The 19,659-nt window shown below is 39.0% G+C and overlaps 1 protein-coding gene across 3 annotated transcripts in view; it reads right to left on the bottom strand.

Moving 5' to 3' along the window:
• Psi (P-element somatic inhibitor) overlaps window positions 1–19,659 on the bottom strand; it is a 487,743-nt gene that overhangs the window by 25,443 nt on the left and 442,641 nt on the right. For all 3 annotated transcript variants that reach the window (XM_071678312.1, XM_071678322.1, XM_071678419.1), the window contains one exon: window positions 10,031–10,135. The gene's annotated coding sequence lies outside the window, so the exon portion shown is untranslated. The remainder of the gene's footprint in view (window positions 1–10,030; window positions 10,136–19,659) is intronic.

The raw sequence follows: 19,659 nt of genomic DNA, 5'->3' as shown, positions 1-19,659 counted from the left end.
ACATACATACATTCTGACACCTCAGCCTGAGCCTTTGAGGAGGATAAGCACTCCCTCTTCTGCTCCTCCTTCTGTTGCCTCTTTTAGAAACTGAAATACAAGAGAGGGGGAGGGAGAGGGATTCCAGCCCTCTGCTCTTCCCCTCCCTTTAGTCAACTTCTACGACATGCAAGGAATTTGGACTAGAATTCTTTTCTCCTCTATCCCAGATCTTTGATAAATCAATAAAAGACTGCAGAGGAAAGTTCTTTATATATATACATATTTTTTTATTTTGCTTTGTCGCTGTCTCCCGCATTTGCGAGGTAGCGCAAGGAAACAGACGAAAGAAATGGCACAACCCACCCCTATACACAATGTACACACACACGCAAATATACATACCTATACATCTCAATGTACATATATATATATACACACACAGACACATACATATATACCCATGCACACAATTCACACTGCCTGCCCCTATTCATTCCCATCGCCACCTCCCCACACATGGAATACCATCCCCCTCCCCCATGTGTGCGAGGTAGCACTAGGTAAAGACAACAAAGGCACCATTCGTTCACACTCAGTCTCCAGCTGTCACACAATAATGCCTGAAACCACAGCTCCCTTTCCACATCCAGGCCCCACACAACTTTCCATGATTTACCCCAGACGCTTCACATGCCCTGATTCAATCCACTGACAGCACGTCAACCCCGGTATACCACATCGATTCAATTCACTCTATTCCTTGCCCGCCTTTCACCCTCCTGCATGTTCAGGCCCCGATCACTCAAAATCTTTTTCACTCCATCTTTCCACCTCCAATTTGGTCTCCCACTTCTCCTCGTTCCCTCCACCTCAGACACATATATCCTCTTGGCCAATCTTTCCTCACTCATTCTCTCCATGTGCCTAAACCATTTCAAAACACCCTCTTCTGCTCTCTCAACCACACTCTTTTTATTACCACACATCTCTCTTACCCTGTTATTACTTACTCGATCAAATCACCTCACACCACATATTGTCCTCAAACATCTCATTTCCAGCACATCCACCCTCCTCCGCACAACTCTATCCATACCCCACGTCTCGCAACCATACAACATTGTTGGAACCACTATTCCTTCAAACATACCCATTTTTGCTTTCCGAGATAATGTTCTCGACTTCCACACATTCAAGGCTCCCAGAATTTTCGCCCCCTCCCCAACCCTCTGATTCACTTCCACTTCCATGGTTCCATCCGCTGCCAAATCCACTCCCAGATATCTAAAACACTTCACTTCCTCCAGTTTTTCTCCATTCAAACTTACCTCCCAACTGACTTGACCCTCAACCCTACTGTACCTAATAACCTTGCTCTTATTCACATTTACTCTCAACTTTCTTCTTTCACACACTTTACCAAACTCAGTCACCAGCTTCTGCAGTTTCTCACATGAATCAGCCACCAGCGCTGTATCATCAGCGAACAACAACTGACTCACTTCCCAAGCTCTCTCATCCACAACATACTGCATACTTGCCCTCTTTCCAAAACTCTTGCATTCACCTCCCTAACAACCCTATCCATAAACAAATTAAACAACCATGGAGACATCACACACCCCTGCCGCAAACCTACATTCACTGAGAACCAATCACTTTCCTCTCTTCCTACACGTACACATGCCTTACATCCTCGATAAAAACTTTTCACTGCTTCTAACAGCTTGCCTCCCACACCATATACTCTTTATACCTTCCACAGAGCATCTCTATCAACTCTTATCATATGCCTTCTCCAGATCCATAAATGCTACATACAAATCCATTTGCTTTTCTAAGTATTTCTCACATACATTCCTCAAACACCTGATCCACACATCCTCTACCACTTCTGAAACCACACTGCTCTTCCCCAACCTGATGCTCTGTACATTCCTTCACCCTCTCAATCAATACCTTCCCATATAATTTCCCAGGAATACTCAACAAACTTATACCTCTGGAATTTGAGCACTCACCTTTGTCCCTTTTGCCTTTGTACAATTTCACTTTGCAAGCATTCCGCCAATCCTCAGGCACCTCACCATGAATCATTCATACATTAAATAACCTTACCAACCAGTCAACAACACAGTCACCCCCTTTTTTTTTAAAAATTCCACTGCAATACCATCCAAACCCGCTGCCTTGCCGGCTTTCATCTTCTGCAAAGCTTTTACTACCTCTTCTCTGTTTACCAAATCATTTTCCCTAACCCTCTCACTTTGCACACCACCTCGACCAAAACACCCTATATCCCTGAAGACTGCAAAGAATGAATATTTCCTACGTATTCCCTGCATGTCACAGAAGGCAACTAAAAGGGGAGGTAGCGGGGGCCTGAAAATCCTTCCCTCTCATTTTTAATTTTCCAAAAGAAGGAACAGAGAAGGGGCAAGTGATGATATTCTCTCGAAGACTCAGTCCTCTGTTCTTAACGCTACCTCGCTAAAACAGGAAATGGCGAATAGTATGAAAAAAAATTATATATATATCCTTGCTTTTGCAAATCCTATTCTTTGGGTGTACAAACAGGTTGATATTTGTTTTTCTCTTTTACATTGAATGCAGTTTTTGTCATTGGGTGTGTTTAACTCCACAACTGCAATAGTTAATCACTTTTAAACATGCATGGGATATCATGAAGGATTTCCCAAATATTACTCATTCACCATAATTACTCTAATGTTTGTCTTTTCTATTACCATATAGCTGATGTTCAATCCTTTCAGTACTTACTTACTTTCCAACCCGGGAGTTCCCTCTATCTTTCTGAGGCTTCTGCAGCACTTGGGAAGCCAGCCACAACTACTGGTTACAAGAATAGGTCATAAAGTGTAACAATGTGTCTGTGACTATGTATGGAGTGCAGGGCAAGTTGAGTTGGGAGGGTGCTTGTTTAGTGCTTGACAGGTTATTTCTGTGTACATGTTTTTTCCTATGCATTTACATAATACCTACAAAAGTAAAGGATATGTGCTGGTATTCTGTCCCATTCTAAATCTGCTGGAGAAACCATGAGCCAACAATAATACCACAGAAAGCTCATGGATGTCAGTAACACTAAAGTCATCTGGCAACCACAAACATGAATGCACAGTGCCATGGGAAGAAATAAGATGCAATTTTGATGGGAATTACTGATACAGAGGATATGATCATGATGATTACTGTGACATAATATCCGAGCCCAATGACAAGGGTTCTGTGGCATGAACAGGTTCACAGAGTATCATACTATTGAGGAAGCTGCTTTCTTTTTTGCATTGTGAATTAATCTGTATGAGGTTCCTATTGTATTTGATTTTTTTGAAAAACCTAAGGGTGGAAGGAATGCAAGCTCAGGACTGAAGGGGTTAAAACAATGAACTGGAGATGGGATGCATATTCTGACATCATCTCTTATATATTATTATTTTATTTTGTTTTGTTGCTGTCTCCCGCGTTAGCGAGGTAGCGCAAGGAAACATACGAAAGAATGGCCCAACCCACCCACATACACATGTATATACATACACGTCCACACACGCAAATATACATACCTATACATCTCAATATATACATATATATATACACACACAGACATATACATATATACACATGTACATAATTCATACTGTCTGCCTTTATTTCTTCCCATCGCCACCTCGCCACACATGGAATAACAACAACACCCTCCCCCCTCATGTGCGCGAGGTAGCGTTACGAAAAGACAACAAAGGCCACATTCGTTCACACTCATTCTCTAGCTGTCATGTAATAATGCACCGAAACCACGGTTCCCTTTCCACATCCAGGCCCCACAGAACTTTCCATGGTTTACCCCAGACGCTTCACATGCCCTAGTTCAATCCATTGACAGCACGTCGACCCCGGTATACCACATTGTTCCAATGCACTCTATTCCTGGCACGCCTTTCACCCTCCTGCATGTTCAGGCCATGATCACTCAAAATCTTTTTCACTCCATCTTTCCACCTCCAATTTGGTCTCCCACTTCTCCTCGTTCCCTCCACATCTGACGCATATATCCTCTTGGTCAATCTTTCCTCACTCATTCTCTCCATGTGACCAAACCATTTCAAAACACCCTCTCCTGCTCTATCAACCACACTCTTTTTATATCCACACATCTCTCTTACCCTTACATTACTCGATCAAACCACCTCACACCACACACTGTCCTCAAACATCTCATTTCCAGCACATCCACCCTCCTCCGCACAACTCTATCCATAGCCCACGCCTCGCAACCATACAACATTGTTGGAACCACTATTCCTTTAAACATACCCATTTTTCCTTTCCGAGATAGTGTTCTCGACTTCCGCACATTCTTAAAGGCTCCCAGAATTTTCAGCCCCTCCCCCATCCTATGATTCACTTCCGCTTCCATGGTTCCATCCGCTGCCAGATCCACTCCCAGATATCTAAAACACTTCACTTCCTCCAGTTTTTCTCCATTCAAACTTACCTCCCATCCAGTTTTTCTCCATTCAAACTTACCTCCCAATTGACTTGACCCTTAACCCTACTGTACCTAATAACCTTGCTCTTATTCACATTTACTCTCAACTTTCTTCTTTCACACACTTTACCAAACTCAGTCACCAGCTTCTGCAGTTTCTCATATGAATCAGCCACCAGCGCTGTATCATCAGCGAACAACAACTGACTCACTTCCCAAGCCCTCTCATCCACAACAGACTGCATACTTGCCCTCTTTCCAAAACTCTTGCATTCACCTCCCTAACAACCCCATCCATAAAGAAATTAAACAACCATGGAGACATCACACACCCCTGCCGCAAACCTACATTCACTGAGAACCAATCATTTTCCTCTCTTCCTACACGTACACATGCCTTACATCCTCGATAAAAACTTTTCACTGCTTCTAACAACTTGCCTCCCACACCATATATTCTTAATACCTTCCACAGAGCATCTCTCCCACACCATATATTCTTAATACCTTCCACAGAGCATCTCTATCAACTCTATCATATGCTTTCTCCAGATCCATAAATGCTACATACAAATCCATTTGCTTTTCAAAGTATTTCTCACATACATTCTTCAAAGCAAACACCTGATCCACACATCCCCTACCACTTCTGAAACCACACTGCTCTTCCCCAATCTGATGCTCTGTACATGCTTTCACCCTCTCAATCAATTTTTTTTTTTTTTTTTTTTTTATACTTTGTCGCTGTCTCCCGCGTTTGCGAGGTAGCGCAAGGAAACAGACGAAAGAAATGGCCCAACCCCCCCCATACACATGTATATACATACGTCCACACACGCAAATATACATACCTACACAGCTTTCCATGGTTCACCCCAGACGCTCCACATGCCCTGATTCAATCCACTGACAGCACGTCAACCCCGGTATACCACATCGCTCCAATTCACTCTATTCCTTGCCCATCTTTCACCCTCCTGCATGTTCAGGCCCCGATCACACAAAATCTTTTTCACTCCATCTTTCCACCTCCAATTTGGTCTCCCTCTTCTCCTTGCTCCCTCCACCTCCGACACATATATCCTCTTGGTCAATCTTTCCTCACTCATCCTCTCCATGTGCCCAAACCACTTCAAAACATCCTCTTCTGCTCTCTCAACCACGCTCTTTTTATTTCCACACATCTCTCTTACCCTTACGTTACTCACTCGATCAAACCACCTCACACCACACATTGTCCTCAAACATCTCATTTCCAGCACATCCATACAACATTGTTGGAACCACTATTCCTTCAAACATACCCATTTTTGCTTTCCGAGATAATGTTCTCGACTTCCACACATTCTTCAAGGCCCCCAGAATTTTCGCCCCCTCCCCCACCCTATGATCCACTTCCGCTTCCATGGTTCCATCCGCTGCCAGATCCACTCCCAGATATCTAAAACACTTCACTTCCTCCAGTTTTTCTCCATTCAAACTCACCTCCCAATTGACTTGACCCTCAACCCTACTGTACCTCCCATATAATTTCCCAGGAATGCTCAACAAAACTTATACCTCTGTAATGTGAGCACTCGCTCTTATCCCCTTCGCCTTTGTACAATGGCACTATGCAAGCATTCCGCCAATCCTCAGGCACCTCACCATGAATCATACATACATTAAATAACCTTACCAACCAGTCAACAATATAGTCACCCCCTTTTTTAATAAATTCCACTGCAATATCATCCAAACCTGCTGCCTTGCCGGCTTTCATCTTCTGCAAAGCTTTTACTACCTCTTCTCTGTTTACCAAATAATTTTCCCTAACCCTCTCACTTTGCACACCACCTCGACCAAAACATCCTATATCTGCCACTCTATCATCAAACACATTTAACAAACCTTCCAAATACTCACTCCATCTCACATCACCACTACTTGTTATCACCTCCCCATTTGTGCCCTTCACTGAAGTTCCCATTTGCTCCCATTACCTCCTTCCAAAGCATCTTTTTATTCTCCCTAAAGTTTAATGATACTCTCTCACCCCAACTCTCATTTGCCCTCTTTTTCACCACTTGCACCTTTCTCTTGACCTGCCTCTTTCTTTTATACATCTCCCACTCATTTTATATTTTTCCCTGCAAAAATCGTCCAAATGCCTCTCTCTTCTCTTTCACTAATAATCTTACTTCTTCATCCCACCACTCACTACCCTTTCTAATCAACCCACCTCCCACGCTTCTCATGCCACAAGCATCTTTTGCGCAAGCCATCACTGCTTCCCTAAATACATCCCAGTTCTCCCCCACTACCCTTACCTCCTTTGTTCTCACCTTTTTCCATTCTGTACTCAGCCTCTCCTGGTACTTCCTCACACAAGTCTCCTTCCCAAGCTCACTTACTCTCACCACTCTCTTCACCCCAACATTCTCTCTTCTTTTCTGAAAACCTCTACAAATCTTCACCTTCGCCTCCACAAGATAATGATCAGACATCCCTCCAGTTGCACCTCTCAGCACATTAACATCCAAAAGTCTCTCTTTCGCGCGCCTATCAATTAACATGTAATCCAATAACGCTCTCTGGCCATCTCTCCTACTTACATATGTATACTTATGTATATCTCGCTTTTTAAACCAGGTATTCCCAATCACCAGTCCTTTTTCAGCACATAAATCTACAAGCTCTTCACCATTTCCATTTACAACACTGAACACCCCATGTATACCAATTATTCCCTCAACTGCCACCTTACTCACCTTTGCATTCAAATCACCCATCACTATAACCCGGTCTCGTGCATCAAAACCACTAACACACTCATTCAGCTGCTCCCAAAACACTTGCCTCTCATGATCTTTCTTCTCATGCCCAGGTGCATATGCACCAATAATCACCCATCTCTCTCTATCAACTTTCAGTTTTACCCATATAAATCTAGAATTTACTTTCTTACACTCTATCACATACTCCCACCAATCCTGTTTCAGGAGTAGTGCTACTCCTTCCCTTGCTCTTGTCCTTTCACTAACCCCTGACTTTACTCCCAAGACATTCCCAAACCACTCTTCCCCTTTACTCTTGAGCTTCGTTTCATTCAGAGCCAAAACATCCAGGTTCCTTTCCTCAAACATACTACCTATCTCTCCTTTTTTCTCATCTTGGTTACATCCACACACATTTAGACACCCCAATCTGAGCCTTCGAGGAGGACGAGCACTCCCCCCGTGACTCCTTCTTCTGTTTCCCCTTTTAGAAAGTTAAGATACAAGGAGGCGAGGGTTTCTAGCCCCCCACTCCCGTCCCCTTTAGTCGCCTTCTACGACACGTGAGGAATGCATGGGAAGTATTCTTTCTCCCCTATCCCCATCTCTACAGCCATTATCTACCTTACAAGGCATGTTTTGGTTGTCATGTTATAATAATGGAGTTTGTATTCGCTCATTTTGGCTTCAACTTCCTTTGCGAGTCTTTTTATACTGACAATATTCTACGAGGGTTTTCACATCTTTATTTTTCTGTATCCAGTGGGAAATAATGCCCTTTGACTGTCAGAGGTATCTGTTATAGATGATAGATGACTGAATCATTACTGACAGCTGTCATACATGAGTAATTCTTTTGTATGTTTGTTTGTTTTAGCTTTTTTAAATAAGTTTCCTTGCTTATTTGTTTTATTTCTGCTTTTAAAACTCCATATTTTCCATCAGTGCATTTATAGGTTTACTTTCTTGATATCTTGGCACCAACTTGAAGGTAATATAGGTTAGCAAACTGCAATCTTGAAATTCTTTTCTACTACATTTTCTTTGTCTTAATATTTCTCATATTCCTACATGTATTTCTTTGCTACTTATTTTATTGAATTTCTTAGCACATTCCACAGCTGATAGTTTATTACAAAAGTAATATGGTCTTAGTTTTTAGCATTAAGGGCTTAAGAATGAATTACAATTTCTCCTTAATGTAATATTGCAACAATTTTGATATCTCGCTCAAAAGTTCTAAATTACACAGTCAGGCTCTTTCATCAGCCTTTTCTCCTTACCTGGCATCCTTTAGAGTTCCATAATAATTTCCATATTCTTTCCAAGAGAGGGAATACTAGAGTTGTCTACAATCACTATTTCTCTTCTCCCCCTTTTATTCATTCAATAAGAGGGAACAAAAAAATGGGGAGGGAAATCCTTCATAATCTTATAAAGACAACATATATACAACTCATCATTTCAACTAATATGACCAGTAAGACAGACTTTCCAAAGAAGCAACCCATACCCTCCCCTGTGGAAACACACATGGATTCCCAGAATCAAGTGAGCAAGGCTTAGAAAAACTACCTTTTAAACTAAAAACATTAATGAATGCAAACACCTTTCACCCATTAATAACTGAGGGCAAACTGTAGAGAACATTGGGAGTTATATATTTCTAGCTACTACTCTTGGATCTGCAGGTAACTGTCACAGAAATTATCTAATTCCCCTCAGGAGATGCAATAATCATCACTGCCTTACAATTAGTTTCAATGATGAGAGAGACCTAGATAATGACTCATCCTCTAGGCTTAAAATTTTGTCAAATGAGGCATTATCCTTGACATTTAAAATGAAGTTTGAATTCCCATTCATGGACTACATGTGCAAAGGCAACAAGTAAGTTACCTGCACCATAAAAAGTATTCAGGCATTTGGGGGAATGGGTTGAGGATGTGAATGAGAAAGGCAGACTAACAGATACCATATATGGCTATGTAAAAAACAGTCTGAGAATTTTGACTTATGAAGTACTTTGAAAACGCAAGTATCTTATCCTATGTTATTAGATATCATTATTTGCAAGTTTAAGGATAAAAAGATTAAATATGACATCATTAACTGAATAGGCATCCTACAAAAATATAAAGGTTAAAAATACTTTCCTTAGGGAAGTTTAATGAGCAGTTTAGGAAGTGGCTCCAATGGAGAAACTCCTTGTAACATGATATGAGTGAGGATGGGTGGCAGATAAAGTATAAAATGATTGGTAGTAACAGGGTTCTAGGTGAAAAATAATACTGATGAAAGGATATGTGGGATGTGTGAATCCGAATACATGACTAGTAAATACCAACAGAAATATCCATATGTACACATGGTAAAAGTAAAGAGAAGAAAGCATAAACAAGAGTATATATTTTTGGTAAGAAAAAATACTGAATGAGCATTCTGTAGTGGTAATAAAAGGAATGTGATACAATTCTGGTTAAAAATGGATGTGTATAGTACAAGATATAACCTCCATGAGAGGAAAAAGTGTGTCCTGTCAAATCCATGATAATAATGTGAAGATTAGCCTATGGTTTATGATGGTATAAGGCTAGAAATAAGAATGAAAAAAAATTTAGTAAGAGTGTGAAGCGTTACTTCCATGTTGAATCAAAAGTTGGAGGATATTGAAGAATTGGCACAGAGAGAGCAAATCTGTTTCAAAGCTTTGTGCTATACACTGCAGTTATATTATATATAGTCTGGATAAAGAAGGAATGTGGAAACACTGGAAACTGACCTTTATGCTATGTCAAAATGACCATTTAAACAAGTAAGGGTCAATCTTCGGGGTATCCAAGACGTCCTCATCTCTAGATGTGTACATGCTCCACACATGAGACACCTTTCCAAGAAGTGGAAAGATATAATGTTAATCAGAGAAATGAAATTCACCAAAAGCAAGTTTCAGCAGACAGATGAATATAGTTGATGCGCTGCTTCCTGCATAAATAATTTACGATAAACTGAAAAGTCAACAAAGAGTTGAAAAAAAAAAATGGGGGAAGAGGGAAGTGAAGTAATGGAACAAAAAGAGTAGTAATGTGCAAGGATGAGAATAGTATCACTTTCCTAAAATTTCAAAACAATCAATGGAATTTAAACATGGAAACCAATTGTTTACAGGTGACAGTTGTGAGGTGGTGATGAACTTGAGAATCATATGAACAAAGGGTAGAGATGGAGAAAGAATGGCAATGGTATCAATGTCTTAAAATTTCAAGAGGTGGTCAATGGAAACTAAAGCTAGAGCATGGAAACCAACTGTATACAGATGAGATACAAATGGTGGTGATGGATTAGGGGCAGTGGTAGTGTCATTCTTCTAAAATTTCAAATCAACTGATCAGTGGAAACAAGTTATTGCAAGGAAACCAGTTGTATAATGGCAACAGATAATGGGTAGTGATAGTATTATTGTCTTAAAATTTTAAAACAGCTGGTCAGTGAAAATTAAATTTAATGCACAGAAACCAAATGCTTACAGGAAAATGACAATGAAAACATTGTCATACCACAATATAACTGAAAAAAAATGGCTGCATAAAGACTCTCTTTTGCAAAGGCTGAAATAACAGACTGCTCCAGACAGATGAGAAAAAGGTCAAGAAGGAATGCAAAACATTTTAGAGTCAGGTTTAATATATATATATAACCTGTAAGAAATCCCATCTGGGGCTTGAGGATATTTTTGTTCATCCAAATTATGCAAAGCATGGATTATGAGTCTATTCATGCTTAAAAATGAAGACCTTGTCCAACTGTCATATGCACTTGACTATGTACATAGAGAACATAATGCTTTTGTGCTGTTGTCATGTATCATTGAAGTATCAGTATCATTAAAGTTTTCTACAATATTCAATTTGTCAAGTGGTATGCCTTTTGCCATAGTTTCACATGAGAAGTTTAACCCTTTAACTGCAAAATTAATGTTCAGCAGCATTCCTGAGGAATATCAATCCTCCAGTAAAATATGAAATGGTAACTACTTCTTTACAACTTTTTATCAGGCATAGGCATAAAGTTTTCATGACTAGCAAATTTTTTGCTTAAAAACATGTGCTAGTAGGAAAAAAATCTAGCCATAAAGTTTTCATAACTAGCAAATTCTCTGCTTAAAAACATCTGATAGCAGAAAAAAATCAAAAGGAGAAAATGAAAATAATGTGCATTATTTTCTAATGCCTGCAGAACAGCATAAACTTTCTAGATGCTGACACTCAAAATGATGAACTAATTTCGAAATGCATGAAAGATGACGATTATTATCACATTTAAATGGACACTAATGAGCCCTGTGTTGCAAGTTCATGAGTACTCATCAGAAAAAATCATATATAATTATTATTACATATATTCATGCATTATAATACATACTCATAACAATGAACAAATTGTAAAGGTTATAAAACACATTAAAGCACCACATTTCAATGGATGCTGAGCAGCCCTGTGTTGCCAGCTCATGATTGCTAATCAAAAACATCAAATATTATCAGGGCATGAAGCAGGTGGGAAAACCACAGGTCTACAGGGACTGGTTGTAGATAGGGGGCTGTGGTTTTGGTGCATTACTACACACAATAGCTACAGAATGGATGTAAGTGAATTTGGCTGGAAGTACTGCACTTACACGGGACATGGCGAACAAGTATATAAAAAATCTTTATGCATTATGATGCATAACATACAATTACTCAGCATATTTTGACATTATTATCACATAACAAACCCAAATTATGAGAAAAGTAAGGAAAACAGGAATAAACAATGAATTGCTATGTAGGTGGTAATGGTGGTGCCAGCTGGTGTCTAAGTCACTGTTTTGGATGGGACCTTAAACTTAGCATGAGGGTGCAGCACCTCCTAAGTGCTAGTGGCATCCATATCTAAATTACTGCTTAATCGTAGCTAAAAAGAAAAAAAGAAAAGAAAAGACATTAATAAATCAATATATGGTAGAGTGAAGTAGTGACTCAGTCACTGCTATGTCTGGGAGGTTTAATTTCAAACATGGGGAGAAAGCAAGACTATCCAAGTTCTTGAAGATGACTTCTGATCAGGGAAGTATTGGCCAACAACAACATGGGCTGTTTACAGAGTTTTATCATATGCCATTGACTTTTGTCATTTATTGCAGTAAGATGCAATGATCTGAACAGCACTGACTTAATTTAATCAATGTGGCCAAAGAGATAACTAACTGATCCTTATCATGCATATTTTCAGTGATGCAACTATATTAGTCTTTGTAACCATACACTTACATTTCATAACCATTCCTTCACGGAACATTATACACTAGAAAGCTGCATTAAGATGAAAGCCATTTAGTTATCCACTGCCCCCTGCATTGAATGTGGGCTGTCAGTATATACGCACTTCACCCAGTCACTAACATACAACTTCAAGAGATGGGAGTCTTTTCATTGTTCCAACAAATGAAAGGTCCCTTGTCCTCAGGACCTAATCCACTGGATAATTCAACTTAAAAGCAGATGTGAATTTTCAAGGAAAGTTGTGCAAGAACAAACACTTGTTGTAGCACAAACAGTGGTTAAAGCATCAACACAATATTAACAACCATCAGTTTTTGGAGCTGTGGAAGCATCCACTCCCTACAGCATACCAAAAGGTATCTTTTGTACTAAAGTAGCCAGGTACTGGGGATTGCCAAGACAGAAACTCAGAGCTACAGTGATCAATAAGAGATGAGTTTGGAGCATACAATGGTAGGAGTGATGAGGCATGTTTGTGAAAGCTGTCAAAATTTGTGGATACTTGGAGACTTAGTATCCTTTTCATGATTTTAAGCTTCACATTCATTGGACAAAGGTATAACCAAACTTCCTGAAAGATGAGCCACAGCTATTTCCATATATAACACTCAAGGTAAAGATTCATTTTTATTGCAGGAAAGTTGCTGGGAACAGACCTGAATTGCGGTGATCTTCCACTGATGCTAACATAGCACAACTATGTTTGCAGTGTGACTCTTACCATTTAAGAAATTCCTATTTTGCTGTCATTTGGTGTTATATCTAATTGTGTGTAGTCCACGCAAAACTATCTTGGCAATTCTTTAATTAAAAAGACATACAGAATCTCTCCCTTGGCTTGTGGAAGAAAAGCAACTTTAGACAATGATTCACAGTCAGGGAAGGATGCAACCAGAGCAGTATTATTTAGTAAATAAGTTCTGAACTGTGCATTAATCAATCCTACCACAGAGGTGTGGTATAATAACTGGTTGTAGACATAAAGGTACAGCATGAAGTGACAATTTAACCCTTTCAGAAATACTCTTGCAAAGTAATGGGTTTCTAGTCTTAATGAACCTACAACTGTGGAAAAAATTTCCACTCATATTTGAAGGATTGCATTCTTCCTTTACTGAATAGAGGCATGTATAGATGCCCTATGTCGTCCCAAACTTTACTAAGTGTGCAAAAATATCAACAAGGCTAAGTTACCTACAAATAACTGAGGTTGAAAGAATCTGTGCATTTTCCTTATCTGAGCCACCAGCCTTACTATGCAGTGTAAACAGAGATTATATGTGATTCAGATGAAAGCAGCCAATTACCTTATTTACACATGACAAGATCAAGAAGAGTGATTCTGAATATAATATTGGAGGAGTCAATCTTGAACTACAAAAGTAAAGGTAGGCAAAAGTTTACATGCTGGGGTTGCCAAGTACACACTAATTAAATAGCTGGGGTTGTTTTATTGGCTTACGCTACCTGCTTTCAAGTACTGCAAATACTGTTAAACAGTGTGGGAAGAGAGACATTTTTGAGGTTATATCTACCAAAAGAGCAGAAAATCTGAGTGTCAATGGGGATGTTATTGAAAAGATAAAGAGTGAAACTCAATGAATTTGGAGTGTTTATAGTAGCAACAAAAAGCTGTCAGGTGCCTGATGATATGAAGACATTGTTATACTAAATAAGGTTTACATGTAACAACAGTTGTAACAATTGTAGAAGAATGATAATTCTTAGCATAGTTAGCAAGATATACAGCAAGACATTTGATATCATTCAATGGATTATAGAAATTAATTCTCCAGTGCAAAGATCAATGCGGATTCAAGAAGGGAAAATGTGCAGACCAGAATTTTGCCTGTAGGCAGGTTGTATACTTCAGAAAAAAAAAATGCATGCACCATTTTATGGATTTAGGAAGCATATGATACAGTTAACAGGAGAGTACTTAAGGAAATTCAAACTCAAATTCATGCAAGACATTTGAATGCTGTTGTAAACTTAATTCAAACAATCTATAGCATTCACACAAGATTTAATATGGATGTGCATGTGTGAAAGTAAATGAAGGTACGAGTGGATAATCTAAAATAAAGACGTCAGAGTTGAGCCTTGCCATCACAGGTATTTGATATTTTAAAGCACTCTTTATAACTTTATTCAACAGAGTCTTTAACGAAAATTCCTTACTCAGCTCTTCTTCCTATTCCCAATTATAAAAAAGTGATAATACTGGAGGGAAGGATTTCCAATCCCCCATTCCTGTCCCTCTTAGTAGCCTTTTCATGAGCAGCATTCTTTCTCTCTTTTCTCTAGGGATGAGTATCTTTATGTATGAATGATGGCATAAACTACAGTAAGAGTGAGGCTGAATGACAGCAATGAATTACCAAGTAACGATGGAGCAAAATGAAAACTATCAAAGTTATTGTACACAGATGATGCTGTTCTTTTAAATAAGTCAGAGGAGTTAGATACAATGCTTAACTGCACTGATGACATATAAGAGGATGTTGAAAGCACGTATGAATGAGGGAAAGATTCTTCTTTAGAAAAGGACATACAAGTATAGTGTAATATCAGTTCGAGCATTGGTAATACCCTTGTGCACCATGATGTGCCTGTCACATCATGTGTTGTCACATCCAATTGGCACCCAACTAAAATAAGTTATTTGAATGAAGAAAAATCACCTAAAATAAAATAATTCCAAATGACCTATGAAATTTTGACAAACCATTCTTCAAAGCCTCTCTCATGGTAATCTACCTTTCTTGAGATATATGTCAACCCTGTCTAGCATATGCCATAGGTGCATCAGTTACCTCTAAACAGTCCTGGTGGAAGGTGGTGTGTAATACTTTAAAAATTTCCTCTAATCCCTCTCCTACACTCCTGTCTTTTATTGTGCAGTAATATTTGCCTATAAAACTATTTATAAAAAGTTTATAAAGTGCTTGACCATTTATCTCATAGTAATTCACTAGTTTAAACTTGTAACTGTCATTCTGTGAGCAGCCGCTGCCTCTCGCAAAAAAATGCCCCTTTGTGTATATGACAAAATCTCTTCCCTCTGTAAAAAAGGCATGAGGTGTTGTAATTTGTTAAATATCAGGATATTTAGGTTCATATTGCATAACAACCTACATGTCTAACTCTGTTACAATGCCTTGTTACATGTTCAAATATGGCTAGCATCAGGTTGTCAAAGATATTTTTGATCTTTTTTTCTTTTGTTCTGGTTTTATGAGAAACGGCAAACTATTTTACATAAAAAGTACTTAGTTTCACATGAAAAAATTAATCAGTTGCCAAAGAACTATCCACACTAAATAAAGTGTGGCTATATCATGCCAAAAGGTTACAACTAGCCCCGTGTGGGAATGGATAATGTTGTTGATAAGGTGGAGCACAAGGGTGTTAATGAGTGGTGGTATTTTGGAGTGATGATTATGATGATTACTATGAATTGTATTATAAAAGCTAATTTTGAGAATTGTCATGCATTCAAGAATTGGGGGCGTACAATGAGTTTTGGTGAATTAGAAAAACTTTACAAGGAAGTGCAGAGGAAGCTAGAGGATTATTACAGTTCTAATATATGGATGTTAAAGCCTTAGTTCTTAAGTCTAATCAGGCTAAAATTAATAGTAATAATATAAGTAACTTGCATAGTTTAGCTGTAATTAAAAGATAAATCATGATGATGAGAAAATAGCATGCTAAGAAAAATTATATAAAAAGAAGCAATAACAAAAGGCTAATATAACCACTTAGAATGAGTGGCATATGATAAGTGAATGAAAAAAGATTCCTATAGTACAGTCATTAATACAAAGACGACATGTATTTCTAAAGAAATAGAAACAAAAAGGTGCAGTGACTGAACTCCTTAGATACGAAGGGCTTTAAGATAATGATGCCATGGGAATGATTTCTGACTGAGTGGAGTAGAGGTGTCTAGTGAGAGGGGGTGGGTGATATTAATCTCATCCAAGATATCAACTTAAATGTACAGAAAAAATGATTAGGTACAGTAAACCCTCAATTTAACAGACTAATAGGTGGAAGGGGTGTCCGTTAATGCCAAAGTCCATTTAATCAACAGTTACCTATTTCTGTGCCACATTTAAAGTTCACACACTTTCTTTTAACTCCTCTATCTTTGTAGGATTTAGTGTGTGGTGTGATAGTTGGGCGGCAGGCAGCATGGGAACGCTTGCCAGGCAGTTGGAGGCAACAGTCAGACTAAGATAGAGGTGATGCCACCCCTCTCCTGTTAAAGGGTACTTTTTTTTTTTATAACAAATTGAGGACGGACTACCTGCTTTCATTGCACCTCTTATATGGTGCAGAGTAGGATTTGTACCCATGCGGGAAAATCCGAAGTTACTGCAAGGCTGCTCACTTTCTTCAGGAGATGGGGCCAAGGAAATCGCCTTGGATGGGGAAACCAATCTAGACAGTGAGGAGATTGAAGCTTTCTACAAAAAATGAGGAATCATGGCCAGCATCTCCCTATAACACTTCCCCCAATCCAATGGACGTGCCAAAGCAGCGGTAAAGGCAGCCAAACAGGGGGACAACAAGGGTGTTGGAGGTAGCCTACAAAACAGCAAAGCAACTCAGGCTGTGCTCCAGTATCTCAACACCCCGTAAGAGAGGGGAAAAGTCACCTGCACAGCTGTCAGCAGGAAGACAGTTGCAAGATGGTGTCCCAGCAGCTGGCCAACATTATCTGATAAACCGGTGATGGAGAACTGCTCTGCAAGACTTGGCGCAGGCCATATCAGAGAGCCAGGCTTGCATGCTAAGTGGCCCAGCAGGTGATGCCACTACGCTGCCCCAGCTGTCTGTGGGCACTCCAATCTGCATGCAGGATGTTGCTTTGAAAGTGTGAGACAGGTTGGGCGTGGTAGTGGAGTTGAAGTAGCATAGACAATGCTCAGTGACATCAGTGAGACTGATGTCACCTACGTCCCCTGGTTTTGCCAATCACCATGACACCCGTAGGTCAAGGGGAGTACAGACCAGCAGCGGCTTCGCCCCCAGTTGTAGCAACATCCAGCCTTGGGCAGCAGCACCCTCACCGTGTGAGACAGCCCCGCACACTTGGAAGATCATGTTCGTAGTGGCTCTTGTGAAGAGTGAGAACACTAATTTATGTCATTTTTGTTCTGCTTACATGTAAAGGAAGTGTATTGTTGCTGAGCAATGATTTCTGTGTATATTTGCCTTATGCCTTGTTGAATTTTAACTTCACTCTCTTTTTTGTTTTCTTTTTTAATTGTCTCTGTTGTTGTTGTTACTAAATGTCACATTTAGTTACCAAAACCTTGTCAGGGGTGTAGGGTTTTGTGAATGGTACAATAGTTGGGGGGTGATGCTACCCCCTCTCCTGTGAAAGGATAATTATTTATAACAAAATGAGGATGGACTACCTGCTTTCACTGAACCTCTTACAATCACTTGATGCCATTTTGAACTGTAAGGGTTGCAAAATTATTTAATAAACAAAGTCACTATTCTGAAATAACAGAAACACTCTGTATATACAACCGGACACCTTGATAGCTAGAGGCAGACTGAGACTGAAACAAAGCATGTCTACCCCAAGCTACCAAAAACAATTGCGATATGAGATGCATGTGGTGTGCCGTTTTAGATTTTTTTTTTTTTTCAATTTCAATTATCAATTATTTGTCTGTTAAATATGAAATCCGTTATATTGGGGTCCATTAAACTGAGAGTTTGCTGTACTTTGGCATAGAAGCCTATGCAAAGTTTAGAACACTAAACATTAACTGACGGTATGTAACATGATCTCCCTATTTACTGTATAAGGGAGCAAATGGAAAGATAGCGGAAAGCAAGATGTATTATAGCCAAAGAAAGATCTAGTACATAAGACATCCTGTCTAATTTCTTGTGAGAAAGAGCTCTAGCAGAAGCTGCACCCATGAAGTTCTCTTCTCAGCTGAAATACAAACTACCTATATGAAGCTATTGCTGGACCACATTGCATACTGCTGAACATGCTAGACCATTTCTAACCAATTTCTTAATTTTTTCCAAGCTCACCTGTTAAGTTTTATCATGTGCTGAAAAGCCGCAATGAAGTTAATACAAACAGATGAGTCACTATGTCATCATCAGATAAATTATCATATATTTAGCAATGAGAATCATGTTTATTCACATAGTCTGAGTGCTCTGAAATCTTTGGTATCCAAAATCATTGGCAATAAAAATAATAATAGCAAGACTGATGACAGCATAGATGATCCATATGTAACTGGTGAGGGACAATAATTCAGTGAACCCAAGACCACCAAAAAACATAGTTTTACACATCTAATATGTTGATGATAACTGGAGATGAAGCAACACCACTTATGGAATGAAAGAAGTGCCATGTCTGGCATAATGATGATAATAGGAGATGAAGAAACACCACAAATAGAAAGAGGTGTGAAGAATTCTGGTCACTAGTGAATGTTAAATTATATCTACTGATTCAGATGACTGGTGTGGGTTGTTACAAAAATTCAGTAGTACTTCTCAGCTCAATTTTTCTAAGCTGACATAATCATCTATTGTGTAACCAAGTGATGCATAACAATGACACCAGATGGGCATGAGACACAAAAGGAATGCAATCATTAGAAAAAAATTGGTGAGCATGGCTGAACTACAAATATGATTAAGAATGCATCAGTAACTTAAAAAAGTAATTCAAATGTATATCGGATATAAATAAAACATCTGTACCTCCTCTAAAAAAAAAGTAGCTCAAATCCATAAAACCTAACTTACAGAAATCCTCATTTCAATTATGTTTCAGTAAACCTACACTTTCACATGGACTGCATTTTAATTCTTTACTGCACACCAAGGTGATTCAAGAGAAAATAACCATTCCAACATTTACAATCACCCAATCAACCCCAATGCACATGAAATAATAATTCCTACAGCATCTTCATATGAAATACCACTCCAAACCATTAATATACCATATCTATCAATCTCTCCCTTAGTTTGCAATACCACTCCAAACAATTAACATACCATATCTATCAACCTCTTCCTTCAT

Source organism: Panulirus ornatus, chromosome 2, assembly GCF_036320965.1.
Source record: "Panulirus ornatus isolate Po-2019 chromosome 2, ASM3632096v1, whole genome shotgun sequence".
In the NCBI taxonomy this organism is placed as follows: domain Eukaryota; kingdom Metazoa; phylum Arthropoda; class Malacostraca; order Decapoda; family Palinuridae; genus Panulirus; species Panulirus ornatus.
This window is presented reverse-complemented; position numbering and strand designations above follow the sequence as displayed.